Source organism: Phacochoerus africanus, chromosome 14 (assembly GCF_016906955.1).
Source record: "Phacochoerus africanus isolate WHEZ1 chromosome 14, ROS_Pafr_v1, whole genome shotgun sequence".
NCBI classification, from domain to species: Eukaryota; Metazoa; Chordata; class Mammalia; order Artiodactyla; family Suidae; genus Phacochoerus; species Phacochoerus africanus.
In genome coordinates, this window is record NC_062557.1 from 13,824,711 (window position 1) to 13,841,358 (window position 16,648).

The window sequence follows — 16,648 nt, forward strand, 5'->3', positions numbered from 1 at the left end:
TTTTTTAGGGCCGCACTTGCGGCATTTGGAAGTTCCTAGGCTAGGGGTCCAATTGGAGCTGTAGCCACTGGCCTATGTCAGAGCCACAGCAATGAGGGATCTGAGCCACATCTGTGACCTACACCAGAGCTCACGGCAACACCAGATCCTTAACCCACTGAGTGAGGCCAGAGATCAAACCTGCATCCTCATGGATGCTAGTCAGGTTCGCTAACTGCTGAGCCACAACGGGAACAATCCTATACATTTTTCTATGTATAAGTGAAGGATTGTCCCATGTGTTTAATTTGCTGAGAAAGTGAATCTGTTCGTTTTAGCCACTGGTTTTATGCATTGACCTGACCTGCCCCTGGAAATGTGACCCGTGTGTGATTCAGTCCTAACAATCTTCCCCTACTGGGTGTTCAAGGGCCCCTCTCTGCTCCGTTATCCCAGTGGTTCTCAACCTTAACCTGGAAGTTGGAAAAAATAACAAGGCCTGCGTTTGGGGATGTTGTACCCGTTACCCCCTCCTCCTGCAAAGAGCAGGAGAACCTTTTTGGGAGGATCCAGAGGAGGAACACTTACTGGATTTGTGTCTGGAGGCATGGTTCTCTTTTTCTTGGCATGCTGCTTCTTAGGATTCCCCGTGAAACCGAGGGTTCTGAGTCCTGGCATTCTTGGGTGGAAAGCCAGATGGGCAAGTGAGACCAGCGGTGCCCTTATTCCCAGGGAGGAGAGAAGTGCTTCCATTCTTTTTCCTTCGTGTGTTCCTTTCTCTGGACTTCCCATCCTTAACACTCAGAGTAGTAAGACATAGAGGGTCAAGTGTTGGCTGTGGACTTGGAGAGAGTGAAGCTAGGCTGCCTGCCTGGCTCTAGCCTCCAGGATGGCCCTCCCTGGGCAACAGGGCTCACCACTTCCAGGCCGGGAGGCCCACTTACCAGGCTCGGAGCCTGTTGGGGTTGAGGCCAGAGCTAGTGTGAGTACTGCCTCAGCTGGAGCAGCCTTTTGGACAGTTTTTCCCCAAAATGTGGCTTAGCATGGCCAGTTGAGGACCCAAGTGGTCAGTCCCTGGTGGCAGATCACTAGTCAAAATCTCAGCATTGCAGCACTGACCCCTTCCAGCTTCCCACAAGCACACACAGATCTGAGGGCTCCATCCTGTGTTCCCAGGCAGCTTGCACTTCCTTTATGTATTTATACTTATATATTTAAAAGTTTATATTTTATCATCATTTTTTGTTTATATGTCTCTTTCCCTTACCAGAATCTAAGCTCCTTGATTGCAGGGACTATATTTGACCATTTTAATAGCTTAGTTCCCAGGACATAATTGATGTTTGATAAATATTCTCTAATGGATTTAAATTTTAATAATTTTATTGACTCTTTTGCCTTATGAAGAGCTGTTTTCTAGGTGCTATGGGAACACAAGAGGTTTAAAATGTAGTTTATATCCTGAAAGAGCCTGATATCCAGTTGGGGAGATAAGCTCAATCAATCATTCATTCATTTGGTCCTTCCTTTGACATATACTGAGTGTCTAAGCTCTGGTCAGCTAGGCACTGGGGATATGAAGAGATCTGGTTGTGTACTCTACTCTCAAGTGGCTTCCAGTTAGTAGAGAATATGGGTATAAAATGATATTTTAAAAAAAGCACAACTGAGTTCCCTGGTGGCTCAGTGGGTTAAGGATCTGGTATCACTGCTGTGGCTCAGGTTGCTGCTGTGGTGTGGGTTCAATCCCTCGTTCCAGAACTTCTGCATGCTGTGGGCACAGCTAAAAAAAAAAAAGGCTCAACACAAAGTGATAAGTGCAATGATAAGATTTCTAGCAATTGCTAAAAATAATGGAGTAAAAATTAGCTCAAAACACTAATGGAAGAAAGAACACAAAGCAGTGCATGACGTGGTAGTTGTCATCTGAAGTAAAGCCCGGCTTTCCTGGGTGTCACTCGGGACATTAAGAAGTGTCCCATGAAATCAGTGGTTCATGGTGCACGTCAGCACAGCAAAGGCCCAGAGAAGGCCCACGTTAAAAATTCCCATCCAACTCTGTCTGACCTTCTGTTCCCACACATAGGTGCGTGTGCAGCTCACCTCTCCCCACTATATTCCAGCCAAGGAATGGACATCCCTTGAAGTGTTTATGGGAAATGCCAGTGCAGATACCAGCGGTGGATTAGACAGCTAGTGCTCTTAATATTTTGGGGGGATGCGACCTTTTGAGAAGTTAACAGTGCGGGGAGTTGTGCACAGTTCATGGGTTTCTTGAAGCCTATTCAAGACCCTTTGTTCTCCATGGTCGAGGAAAGAAAAGAAGGGAGCAAATCCCAGGTAAGAGGGATCTGTGTGGGCCAACACAAAAGAGCTGGGAAAGATGGGTCTTATTCCGCACCAGGCGGTTTGCCTGTGAGGGAGGGAAAGATGGGGCAGAGAGAGGACCATGGTGGAGCAGGAGGTGGCCAACTGCCGGAGGCCTGATTGGCTGGCCTGGAATCTCCAGTCCTTAAGGACCAACTGCCTATGAAGATTAAGGGAGATGCAAGGCCCAGGACAACCCCACTAACAGGGAGTGGAGTCGTAGTAGGATCAGCCACAGACGGGCACGGCAGCGTCGCAGAGCCAAAATCTTCTACCTGTGTGTCAAAACCTATTTTATTATCATGTGGAAATGCTCCAACTTGCCCTTGTTAACAGTGCTGAGTCTCCCAACTGAAAAATTCACTTCCAGAATTAGATTTGCCATCTAACCGGGCATCCTACCTTGAACAGTTAAAAATCCGATTGGTCTGGCTTCTAATTTTAGAAGGAATCGGGCTGACCTTCATTGCGCTGTTGCTAACTGGAGGCCGTTACCTGGGTGACTAGATTTACAATATGTCAGTATGCAAATACCATCTGCCCAAGAGGAGGAAGCAAGGCCTTGCTCCACTGGGGGTTGTCAGCAGTTCTGGAAATGTCTTCCTCTGGGATTATGGAGGAGGCTTGTCAAAAAGAAGGAAAACCAGGAAAGATGTGATCTTTGAATTTTAGTCTTTTCCTTTCTCTAGGAGTGAGGACGGGAGTTTGCGGTTTGCCTTATGGACCTGGTGATAAACCTGTAGGTCTCAGATTTTACATTTCTTTGGGTGGGGGGAGTCAAAAGGGTAGTAGCATCTATCATTTCGGTGCATTTAGATTCAGATAATTGCAATGGCTTAATGAAACCTGTGACTATGCAATTTTCCATAATGCCTTTAGGAATCTAATTTCAACTGATAAGAGTGTCTGAGCAGAGAGCGAGCCTGCTGCCTTTCTCCTGCAGGCTCTCAAGAAGGGTGCGGAGAAGTGGCTATTTCATCTCACTTTCTCTCACATCAGCTTGACCGGGAAGCTGAGGGGATTTTCTCCTCTAGGATATCTATATGCAGCTCCTGTCCTGTATATTGTTTCAGGCTAAAGTTTAGAATCACATTTGGAAACATTCACATCCAAAGACAGGCTGGGAGTTTCTATTACTTTTCGCGAAATAACTGTCACATCAGCTGTCAGCTGTGGGAATTTCTTCCACCCACGTGTTTTGTGAGTCCAAATTAGATGGACTCATTAATTTTCATTTTTACTTTAAAAACTCAAGGACTTGTATGGGTGGGTAGGCTTCCTTTAATTGCTGTGTGTCACAATTTGTGTAGGAGGGAGAGTTTCCAGGAGCAGAGCCGAGGACCTTAGGCTCTTAGCTTCTAATTCTGTCCCCCCTGGTAACTTCCCCTGTGGCCTCTTCTCTTCTCTGCTCGCTCTTGTTGGCACTGCTGTCTCCCACCTCTTTAAAAAAAATTTCTAATATCAACCAAAAACTGTCAGCAGCATGAAGGAGTGAAGAAAGTCACTTTACTTCCCAGGGTACTTTCACCCAGCCTTATAAATAAATAGCTTTTATTGAGATGTCAAGCAAGTGGCTGAGGCGATTAATGCCAGAGACAGGGGAGTGTGGATCTGGAGCTGGGCTACCTGGATTCAAATCCCAGCTCTGCTACTTTTTAGCTGGGTGACGTTGGCAAGTTACTCAACCTCTCCGTGCACCAGTTCTTCATTTGTAAAATAGAGATAAAAATACTGCCTACCACATAGGGTGGTTGTGAGGATTAAATAAGTATAAATACTTTAGCATCAGGCTGCCTCTAGAAAAGTTAGCACTGTGTGGCAGCTTTTTTTCCCCCTCTGTTTTCCTTTTTTTTTTTTTCCAAAACAACTTTTTTTATTGACACAGAGTTGATTAACAATATTGTGTTAGTTTCAGGTTTACAGCAAAGTGATTCAGTTGTGTGTATGTGTGTGTGTTGTGTGTGTGTGTAGTCTTTTCCATTATAAGTTATTGCAAGGCATTGAATATAGTTCCCCATGCTATAGAGGGAACTATAAATCCTTGTTGCTTATCTGTTTTATATGTAGTAGTGTATATCTGTTAATACCATACTCCTAATATCTAGCCCCCACCTTTCCCCTTTGGCAACCATATGTTTGTTTTCTGTCTGTGAGCTTATCTTTGTATTGTAAATAAATTCATTTGTGTCACTTTTTAAAGATTCCACATGTGAGTGATATCGTGTCGTTTTTGTCTTTATCTGGCTTACTTCATTTAGAATTGAAGTCTCTAGTTGCAGTATGTTGCAGCAAATGGCATTATTGTGTTCTTTTTTATGGCTGAGTAGTGTTCTATTGTGTATATGCACCATACCTTCTTTATCCATCCATTTGTTGATTGGCACTTAGGTTGCTTCCATGTCTTGGCTAATGTAAATAGTACTGCTACAAACATTGTGATGCACGTATCTTTTTGAATTAGTTTTTGTCTTTTCCAGATATATGTCCAGGAGTGGGATTGCTGGATCATAAGATAACTCTATCTTTAGTTTTTTAAGGACTCTCTATACGGTTTTCCATAGAGGGTGTACCAATTTACATTCCCACCTCTGTGTAGGAGGGTTGCCTTTCCTCCACACCCTCTTGTGTGTGGCAGCTTTTATTGTTATTTCCGTAGTGCATCTTCAGGTGTCCTAGGAAGTAGTGAGGTTTTGCTGTGAGCAGATAAATGTCAGGATTTTTTCGCAGGCTGTAACTTACCCTTTCTCCTTAACAGGTTGGTGTTTCTCCACGCATGGGTCATGCCTCATTTTCTGTACGACACCTTCCTGGGCAACTATAGCTTGTGCCACTCCATTTCTAATCCCTCGTACTGTTTCCTTATGTGTTGTATGAGTAGCACCTTTGGACCATCTGTCTTAACTCCTCATTGTCTGTAGTGTCAAGTTTAGCTCTGTTGTCCCCACAGAGTAATGGAAAGACACCACGGGGCTGGAGAGTTGCCCCGGATATGTGTTCATTGGATGTGCCCATGTCAAATACAGTGTCAGGAGCAAGGCAGGTCACACTTGTCCCATAACTTACTCTTGGTTTTTGAAGTCTTTTGTTTGGCTTTTTTGTTTCCACAGGGAACCTAAAACTATCAAAAGCAAATATAAGACATGATTGGTGGAGGTGTAAATGGGGCAGGTGATGTGGAAAACAGCAGTCTGGCAATTTTTCGAAAGGCTAAACACAGAGCTACCATGTGTCCCAGCTATCTACCCAAGAAACATGAAAAAAGTCCACACAAAGACTCATACACATATGTTCATTGCAACATTATTCATAATAGCCTAAAGGGGGAAATAAAGCCAAATGTCTGTCAAGTGAAAAATGAACAAATGTGGGATAGCCCTGCCATGGAACATTACTTGGCAGTAAAAAAGGAAGGAACTACTGATACATGCTGTAACATGGATGAATTTTTAAAACATTATGCTAAGTGAAAGAAGCCAGTCACAAAAGACCACATGTTGTGTGATTCTGTTTATATGACATGTCCAGAATAGACACATCCATAGTGATCAAAAGTAGATTAGTGGTTACCAGGGGCTTGGAAGGAGGAGAGAATGGGGAATTACCACTGGTGGGTGTGGAGTTTCTTTTGGGGATGTTGGAAGTGTTCTGGGATTAGATAGTGGAGACAGTTGAAGAACCTTGTGGATATACTAAAAACTAATGAATTGTAGACTTTAAAAAAAGGCAGTAAGTATGAGAAACTGCTTAAATCTCCTGCAGTGTTTAAAGTCATTTCTAAGGTTACTTTTTAAAGAATGGCTGTCACCTGAAATAGAATAAAGAGTGACTTAATCTATAAGAAAGACATGAAAAATGCAAGTGACCAAGAATGGCTTTTTCACCCCAAATCTTTGAATGTAAGTCACACACATTTGTTTCATAAGTAAATCCTGCAGGACTGTTTGCTGCCTTCTATGTTGTGATTCTATAATTTACTACATTCCTGGCTGGTCCATCAAAGTAACACTGAATTCGGCTTCTGCAATAAAAATAGATGTGCCTTTTCAGGTCACACCCACCATCACCACCCCCAGACTCCCTTAGGTGATAATTCATAGCTGCTTTTTTGTGGTGCTCTTACAGAGTGACTTAACTATTTATGAATATATGGGGGCCTTTTTTGGCTTAAAGGGATCTATTGCATTTTCATCTTCTGTTTTCAACCAGAGCATTTCAACCCCCTGAAAAATAACCATCTCAGTTCATCTATGCTTTATCACAAAGGCCTTCTGATTTAAATAAATGATGAAGTTGAAATCTCTCCCAGGGCTGTGTCAGTACTTATTTGGAAGATGCATTTGACATGCCCGAGCACCACCAAAAGTGAGTCTTATAGGGTTGACTTTATTTATTTATTTATTTTTTGTCTTTTGTCTTTTTGTTGTTGTTGCTATTTCTTGGGCCGCTCCCGCGTCATATGGAGGTTCCCAGGCTAGGGGTTGAATCGGAGCTGTAGCCACCGGCCTACGCCAGAGCCACAGCAACGCGGGATCCGAGCCGCGTCTGCAACCTACACCACAGCTCACGGCAACGCCGGATCGTTAACCCACTGAGCAAGGGCAGGGACCGAACCCGCAACCTCATGGTTCCTAGTCGGATTCGTTAACCACTGCGCCACGACGGGAACTCCTGGGTTGACTTTAAAACATCATGTGATCATATCACACCCATTAGGACAGCTATTACTGAAAAACAAAAAACAGAAAGTAACAAGTGTTGAAAAGGATGTGGAGAAATTGGAATCCTTGTACATTGCTGCTGGGAATAAAATGGTGCAGCTGCTGTGGAAAATTTTGGTGGTTCCTTAAAAAAATAAATGTAGTTGGAGTTCCTATTGAGGTGTACCAAAAATGAATTCTACTAGTATCCATGAGGTTATGCGTTCGATCCCTGGCCTCCATTAGTGGATCAAGGATCTGGCGTTGCCGTGAGCTATGGTGTAGTTCGAAGATGCAGCTTGGATCCTGAGTTGCTATGGCTATAGAGTAGGCCAGCAGCTGTAGCTCCAATTTGACCCCTAGCCTGGTCACCTCCATATGCCGCAGCTGTGCCCCTAAAAAGAAAAATAAATAAATAAATGTAGAATTACGTATGATTTAGCAATTCCACACCTAGATGTGAACTCGAAAGAAAGAAAGGGAGTTCCCTGGTGGCTCAACAGGTTACAGATCCAGCATTGTCACTGCTGTGGCTTAGATCACCACTCTGGCATGAGTTTGATCCCTGGCCTGGGAACTTCCATCTCACATGGGCATGGCCCAAAAAAAAAAAAAAAGAAAGAAAGAAAGAAAGAAATTAAACCCCATTAAACAACAACAACAAGAGTTGAAAGCAAGGGTATGTGTACACCAATATTCACAGCAGCATTAGTCACAATAATAGCCAAAAGGTGAAAGCAACCCAGATACCCAATCACCAGATGAATGAATAAGGGTCTGTGATGTACGTATACAATCGAATGCTTTTCAGCCTTAAAAAAGAATGAAATTCTGACACACGCTACAACAGGGATGAACCTTGAAAACATTAAAGTGAAATAAGCCAGTCAAAAAAGAACACGTGGTGTGATTCCACTTACGTGAGGTGTCTAGAATAGACAAATTCATAGCCAGGAAGTGGATTCGAGGTTACTGGGTAGAGAATGAGAATTGCTATCTCCTGGGTATAGTTTCTTTTTTAGATGATAAGAGTTCAGAAATGGATGCTGGTCATGGTTGCACCACCAGCATGACTGCACTTTAAAGGCACTGAACTATACATTTAAAAATGACTAACGTGGAAAATATTGTTAAGTATATGGTACCACAATTAAAAAATGAAAAAAGAATCCTGAGAAGAACAACAATTTGTCCCTACTTTCCTTTTTCTCCCCACTCTTTGAAAACATAGTACATTGTGTTTCATCATGGCCTTGCCTCCCTAAGGAGGATACATGCAGAGATGGAAGGTATACCAACTGTTTTGGGGTTTTAGGGCCACACCCACAGAAGTCACAAGGCCAGATTCTTAACCTGCTGAGCCACCAGGGAACTCTACCACCTGTTGATGCAGCAAGAACAGGGCCCCCACTTGGCCTTAAAAGTACCAGTTGATATACTAAAAACAGATACTTTGCAGTGCTGTTGTGAGATTAGAGATATTATGTGAAGTTTTTAGCTCTTTGAGGGCACCTAGGAAGCATCAGTGAATGATAGTTTGGATTATCATCATCTTTGAATCCTTTGCACTCAGACATTGGGCATTTGCTAAATATAAGTTCAGCGAATGGGTTCATTCTCTGATTCAACTATTTCTCTGTGGACTGCGTGCCAGGCATTGTTCCGCAGTGTGTGGACAGACACAACCCCTGACCTCGTGAAGTTTGCAATTTGGTAGGGATATAGGCAATAAACAAGTAAATGAGTAAGTGAATGAGTAGACTATCTCAAATGTAAGTTAGGATAGTGCTATGAAAGAAATAAAGCATGATAAGGGAATAGGAAAAAAAAAAAGTACCAGTTGATAGAATCTCTCTCCAGGTCCTTTGAGGTAAGTCCAAGATGCATCAGAAAGATATTTATTTATTATTTTAAAAATTTATCTTATTGAAATGTAATTAATTTACAATGTTGTGTTTCTGGTGTACAGCAAAATGATTCAGTTATACCCATATATATTTTTTTCTGTATACTTGTTGTTGTTGTTGTTGTTGCTATTTCTTGGGCCGCTCCCGCGGCATATGGAGGTTCCCAGGCTAGGGGTTGAATGGGAGCTGTAGCCGCCGGCCTACACCAGAGCCACAGCAACGCGGGATCCGAGCCGCGTCTGCAACCTACACCACAGCTCACGGCAACGCCGGATCCTTAACCCACTGAGCAAGGGCAGGGACCGAACCCGCAACCTCATGGTTCCTAGTCGGATTCGTTAACCACTGCGCCACGACGGGAACTCCCTCTTTTCCGTGTACTTTAATGGAAGTATATTTAATATAGTTTGCTGTGCTGTGCCATAGAACCTTGTTGTTTATCCACTCTCTATATAATAGTTTACATCTGCTGACCCCAAACTCCCACTCTGTTCTTCTCCCACCCCACACTCCTCCTTGGCAACCACAAGTCTATTCCTTATGTCTTTGAGTCTGTTTCTGTTTTGTAGGTAAGTTCATTTGGGTCATATTTTAGATTCCACATGTAAGTGGTATCATATGGTATTTATCTTTCTCTTTCTGACTTATTTCACTTAGTATGATAACCTCTAGGTCCATCCGTGTTGCTCCAAGGGGCATTCTTTCATTTTTTAATGGCTGAGTAATATTCTGTTGTATACATGTACCACATCTTCTTTATACATTCATCTGTTGATGGACATTTCCCTTGCTTCCATATCTTAGTTATTGTAAACAGTGCTGCTGTCAACATAGGGGTGTGTGTATATCAGAAAGAGATTTTTTTTAAATGTTGCAATTCCTGGAAATATACCCAATTTGCTCTGTTTTCATTGATTGTCTCAGGAGAGTGGGAGTTAACAGCCACATACTTTTTGCCATCAGTTATCTGTTTCTTTTTACCAAGAAAGGAACACCCATAGGCTGCTATTACGTCAGAGAATGGGGCCTTCTCTGCAACCAGCCACACACCCTACGGCTACCTATGGGCTATAGGAACCACTACAGGCATGTGAAACCTAGGGCCACTCCTCCAGAGTAGTGTGAAGAAAGATGCTGGAATTTTCCAAACTTCCATCCACAGATATAACTCAGTCATAACTCTCTCATCATTGCTAGATAGTTAACAGAGCCCAGAAACCACTTGCTGTGCCAGCTAGCAAGCACAGGGGTTCAGTGACCTTCAAATATTACTGAGATCTTGTTGTTCTAGGCATGAAGTGGCTTGAATAATTCTTTCAAAACATTAACAACTCCCATTGTTCAGTTGTACATGAAGCAGCAAGTGCTTCTCTTTGCATTGTTTGCCCTTCTGTTCTCAGAAGGTCTCAAAGACACTAAAACTAATTGCTGTCATTCCTACAATATGTGTCTGGCTTTAACCAGAACTACAGCAGTCCCTGATGCTGCCGGTCATTTTCCTGAAGGATTGGTAGGTACAATGGGCTTCACAAACAGGGGCTTTTCTAATTCTGGAAAATACCCTGCTACCCTCCTAAAGATAGACCTCTCTCCTAAAAACACCTCTGGTTATGAGGCCAAGGTTAAGGAAATGAGGGTGTGGCAAGGCGGTAGCGCAGGATACATTTCCTAGGAAAGTCCTGTCTTAGTTTTCTCCCTTTTTGGTCTTGTGATTGGTTCTAAGTTTCTGCTCTGTAGTAAACACAAGTGTCTTGATTGCTTTCTAAAGGTCAGACCTGTCACCACGCCTCTCATTTACTTGAGTTGTGGTTGGTTTCACATTTCTTGGTAAATGGTCCAATAGCTGTGATGCGACCTCAAGTTCCTTCACTTCATAGCCTTGTATCTTCAAGGGGGACTCTGGAAACCTTCCCCTTTGCCGAAAAACCAGGTCAGCTTTGCTTATAGCTCTGCCTTCAGTGCCTACAGAGCCTGGCATGCTCAGCTTGTTGAATGCACAGCGCAGAAGGGACAGGGCTCCCTAGGACCAAGAGTGTCTCCTGACCAATGTCCGGAAAAATCGCATTTTCTGCCCAAGGGCTGACGACCCTTGTGGTTTTGGGCTGAGTTCTAGCAGCTCCTGTCTTTGCTCTCTTTGTGGTTATTCATGTTGCTCACTAATGGCTGACTTGTTCAGCCTCTCGTTTATCAGTACAAGGCAGTGACACCGCTTGCTTTGGCAGATGCTTGTACAGCAGCCTACTGTACGTGCTGCCTATAGGCTACTTTACAAGTTTTTTGGCTTCTCATAAGCTAATTGGCTTTTCAATTTGAGCATCAAATGAGTCCTCAGAGCCAGAATACCACTCCCAAAGATGAGTCAGTGTTGGAAGGAGCAGATAAAATGTTCTCTCTTGCTTTTCATATACTATACTCTCCTGCACTCAGTCAAGTGGATTATGCTCCTAGACAGCTGAGTGTACTGGAAACAATTTGCCCGGTTTTGCAAAGCCATGGGCACAGAGCTCTGCTTGCCCCTGCACGAAGCATAGCCTGAGCCCTTCCCTTGGCATTAAGTTGCTCTCTTTCTGTTCAGTTCAGTCCAAAACTTAGGATGGGTTAAGCACCAGCATATGATGCTGTTTATATTAGTTTGTCACAAAAGGGGGATTTTTGAATTAAATGTCGATAACCCAGCTCCTTCTTAAATCTTTTTATCAGCTTTTTCATTCCTGCACCCTGGCATAATGACATAGGTATGACGTAAACAAGGCATCTCAGAGGGCTGCTTATAAAGATCCGGGAGAAAAGATAAATATGCGATGATGCCCTGATATCCTGAAATATGAGCTGCAGGTTTGTATTTTCTTTGTGGGATCGGATATTGGTTTTCGTGCTTTATTGACCTGGCAGGGAGAGAGCTGACGAAACAACGAAGAACTTTACGCTTTTTTTTTTTTAACCTCCCTTGTCTACCTGGAGAAATCTGGACATTGAATCACAGAACCAGAAAGACTCCGATGGGGTCTTTCTAATGGGGTTAGCCAGTCACGTCTTTGCAGAACCCAAATCAGATCCAGCCTTGGAGGTAAAAATCCACACTGGTACCTTCTCAGAGGAAAAAGGGATTGGCGTTGGTCTTGCTGTAGAGATGCTCTCAGGAACCCCAGGCAAACAGAGGGGCTGGGCTGTGAACTGTGACAGTCCTATTCAGTAAGAAGCTGATGTCCTCAGTGCCCCGTGTTAAGCTCGGTGGGATCGGCATGCGTTTGTATTCAGTTAAGCACGCTTTCCCTTCTATCAGGGTCTTTGTCTGTACCATTGTCGCAATTAGCACCAAGTTGCCTGGGAACATCAGAAACAGGAATCCTCCAGAATGCTAATGTCAAAGACATCTCCCCTGGCATAGCAGGAATCCGTCTTCTCCTGCAACATGGCCTCTGGGGGAGGTCATTTAAGTTGTCCCCTTGGCTCAACACCTTCAAATAAGCTTCCAAACCAAAGATCTACCCAATATAAAAAGCCCTTGTCCTTATAAAAAACCTTTGTCATCATCCTAAAAATAGAATCCCTGATAGGTGGCCACTTTGAGGTGTGAAGTAAGTGAGCCACACTCAGGAGAAAATGACATGCTCCCAGGTTTTTTAAAGAATTGTAATAAAATCTACATCGCAGAAAATTTACCGCTTGAACCGTTTTTAAGCGTCCAGTTCAGTGGTGTTGAGTGCATTCACGTTGTTTTGCAGACGTCACCATCATCCATCCCCACAACTTTCTCATTGTCCCAAAGTGAACCTCTGTCCTATTAAGTGCTAACTCCCCATCCCCCTGGCAACCACCATTCTACTTTCTGTCTCTGTGAATTTGACGGCTCTAGAGACCTCATGTAAGTGGATGTTCCCAAGCTTTTTATAATATTTTGGGAAGTGTTTGACCGGACTACCATCTAATAAAATTTTTATGGGAGGAAATGATAATCTTGGGCAGATGATCAAGATCTCCCTGGTTTTTGCACTGTACAGACGAATGGCAGGGTGCCTTGTTCTTCTTAGCCTTTATAGAGCTGTAACAAAATGGAAACAAATGAAACAGATCAGATGTGTTGCCAAACAGAAGAAGCAGTAGCTACAGTGGTTTGTGTACGGTTTTCCGTTTTATGAAGCATATTAATTTGTAAGTTTTTTCTCACTTGATTCTCACCATGTCCTATGAGGTATTCTATTAGTCCTGTTTTAATGATAAGAAACTGTGGCTCAGTTAAGCAAATTATCTTGGGCTACAAAAACTCATCAAAGGCAGAATCAGGACTTTCAGCTGCAGGTTTTCAATTTTAAAACCGCAGTGCTTTCCATCATAGCACACTGTGAGCAATTATCACCTCTCTGGAGGTCCAGGTAATGCCAGTCCTCAGAAAGGGAGGGCTTCTCCAAGTACCAGTGCTCTGCCTGCCTAGCAAGGATACACGTGGGAACCCTTGACCTGACTAGCCAGCCTCCAAAGTCTTGGTGCAGATTGATGGCCTGGTTCTCCATCCCAGCTGGTCAAGTTCAGCACTTATCCCAGTGCTATCCAATAGAAATATGTGAGCCACAAATATGAGCCATATATGTAATTTATTTATTTATTTTTCAATTTATTTTATTTTATTTTATTGCTTTTTTAGGGCCGCACCCTTGGCATATGGAGGTTGCCAGGCTAGGGGTCCAATCGGAGCTACAGCTGTAGGCCTACACCATAGCCACAGCAACTCAGGATCTGAGCCGCATCTTCGACCTATGCCACAGCTCACGACAACGCCAGATCCTTAACCCACTGAGCGAGGCCAGGGATTGAACCCAAAACCTCATGGTTCCTAGTCGGATGCGATTCCGCTGTGCCACGACGGGCACTCCCACATATGTACTTTAAATTTTTCTAGGAGTTCCCGTTGTGGCTCAGCAGTAACGAGCTCAGCTAGTATCCATGAAGACAGGTGTTCAATCCCTGGCCTCACTCAGTGAGTTAAGGATCCAGTGTTGCTGTGAGCTGTGGCGTGGGTTGCAGACGCTGCTCGGATCCTGAGTTGCTGTGACTGAGGTGCATGTCAGCACCTGCAGCTCCAATCTGATCCTTAGCCTGGGAACTTCTATATGCCATACATGCTGCCCTAAAAAGCAAAAAACAAAAAAAAAATGAAAAAAAATTCTAGTATGCACATTTTAAAAAAAGTAATGAACAGGTGAAGTTAATTTTAAGAATATACTATAGTTAACCCTGTATCTCCAAAATACTATCATTTCAATATGCAATGAATATAAAAATTATTAATGAGCTCTTTTACCTTTTTGCTGTTGTTACTATGTCTTCAAAATCCGTGTGCATTTTATACATACAAGCAATCTCGAGCCAGATGCTAAAATTTCATCAGCAGTACCTGATATGAATTTAGATTTCATAAAAATTATTAGTTGAAACAGTCAATTCATGTACCCAAGGTGTCTCAAACATATGTAGAAGTTTTCTCATAGCTGAATTGTTTATCAGTTTTAAAATTTAAGTTAATTAAAATGAAAGAACATTTAAAATTCTGTCCCTCTATTCCACAGGCCACATGTAGATGCTTATTAGCTACATATGGCCAGTGGCCACCATACCAGCCAGTGTTGGTCTAGGTGAACAGCTAAGGCTGGCCCCGACTGGACCTAGTAGCAATGGACTAAACAGGGGTCAGCAACCTTTTTCTGTAAAAGGCCAGAGAGTAAATATTTTCAGCTTTGGGAGCCATGTTGGGGGTCTGTTGAAACTGCCGTGGTGTCTTGAGAGCAGCCACAGAATGAATGAGATGGCTGTGTTCCAATAAAACTTTATTTTAAAAAACACGTGCCAGGGCCACGTAATTTACTGACTACTGGATTACGGCCTTTGTCTCTGTGCCTCAGCTGAGCTGTGACATTATAGAAAACAGCTGGCTCTATCGTCTAGTTTTCTGAGATGAAGTTGTTAAAATCTCACTCGTTGTATCCCTTTCTCTGTGTGTAATTACAATTTTGGCACTACTTGGCGTGAGGACTGCTATGCACCTGAGTCCTCGGTGATGTGTTATCTTTCAGACACTCTTCAGGGGGCTCCTTGTGCATCATGAGGCAATTACTTCCCTGTACTTTGAGGTCCATGCATTGAGCGTGGAGAAGACTGGAAGAAAAAGCCCCCCCAAAAAAAGAAAAGAAAAAAGCATTCATGGCGATCTGAACAAGGTGGGAAACTCCCAAGAACACCAGCTTCTGTCACCCTCTGCTCTTTCCTCTCTTCACACAGCCAGTGGGACAGGCAGGAATCATGCATATTTCAGAGACGGAAACATACATGAGATCACATTAAGTCAGAGGAACAGCTATTTCTCCGTGGTTATTATATTCTGTGGCATCCATCCATTTTGATGGTAAAGGTGGAAGTATTTGTAAATTCTGATTCCCGGCCTGGGGCCTCAGGGTCCTGAGTCATATCATCAGGGAATAACTCCATCCAGACCAGGTAATGTTAATTGCAAAAGAGGGGTCCCCACCTTTCATCATGATGTTTAGAAATGTTATGGGGACTAATGGAGGACAAGAAAGGGGACACTGGGATTGATTGGAAGGAAAGTGACATCCCCTAGGTTCTTTAGGGTGGGGATGTATTAGAGACTGGCTTTGCAGAGATCTTTGAAGCTCAGCAATTGGGGGGAGAGGCAATTAGGTAAAAATTAGCCATAGCTTTGGGGTTCTGGTGAACATAAAACTTTGGATCCAGTACTTCTTCCTGCAAGGATGATGTGTAGGTGTTGGTGGTGGTCAGTTAATAATCCCTTACAATATTCAGGAGTTTTGGCTTGGGGTCACTTTTTTAAAATCAGGGTTTGAGGTTGAACTGTATTAAGGACTTTGGTCATGACAGGTCGCAGAATTTGCAAAGGTACTAAGTGATGACACCATCTGGCTTTTCCAGACACGTTATGCAACTTTGCCTTCCCCCAAATTCCATAGCTCTATCAGACGTGCAGCGCTATGTGCAAGTGGGAAGAGCTGCAATGGTATGATGTTTTTTGACTATGGAGATAATTATTTGGGGAAGCTGTTCTGATGATGGCTCACACGGAGGCTCAGCCCTGCAGCGCGGAGCTGTCTCTAATCGTGATTGCCTGTAATGATGATTACCCCAAACTCTGGAATTATAACAATAGATTTTACAAAGTTAGAGTATAATTGCTCCCCATTCCATATGTGAGCACAGTTTAAACAACTTTGATCTTTCAAATGATGGCAGACTTTCATTATTCATCTTCTGAAACCAGCAAAGTTCAAAGGCAATGGCTCAGAACCATCCCTCTTTGTTCATCATCATGAGATCTGGATTTGTTAAACTAGTTCACCTGTTAGTGAAATAAGGGCTGAGGTTGGCTGGAGAGAAAAAGAGTACAGACCTGTGGAGTTCAAATCCCAGCTCTGCCACCTAGAAGCCGCATGGCAGGAGGAAGTCTGGCATCTCAGAGACAGAGCTTCCTCATCTGCAAATACCTACCTGGCTGAATCATTGTGGGTGTTAGAAATGAGCATAAAGCACATAATTGGTACCTCACACTAATAGGCAATCAATTAAGCTTTATCACCATCATCAGCATCATCATCATCAATTTTGTTGTCAATTCTCTGGCTTCTGAGTCTATGGCTTTTGTAGCCTTCATTTCACATACAAGCTTGTCTG

General features: G+C 43.2%; 1 protein-coding gene across 4 annotated transcripts in view; it reads left to right on the forward strand.

Annotated features, from left to right (window-relative positions):
- PITPNC1 (phosphatidylinositol transfer protein cytoplasmic 1) overlaps positions 1-16,648 on the forward strand; it is a 274,382-nt gene that overhangs the window by 117,179 nt on the left and 140,555 nt on the right. The window contains exon 1 of one of the 4 annotated variants that reach the window (XM_047756866.1): positions 14,584-15,162. The exons of the other annotated variants lie outside the window; for them this stretch is intronic. The gene's annotated coding sequence lies outside the window, so the exon portion shown is untranslated. Of the gene's footprint in view, positions 1-14,583; positions 15,163-16,648 lie in introns of those variants that run through there. 4 annotated transcript variants of the gene reach the window in all.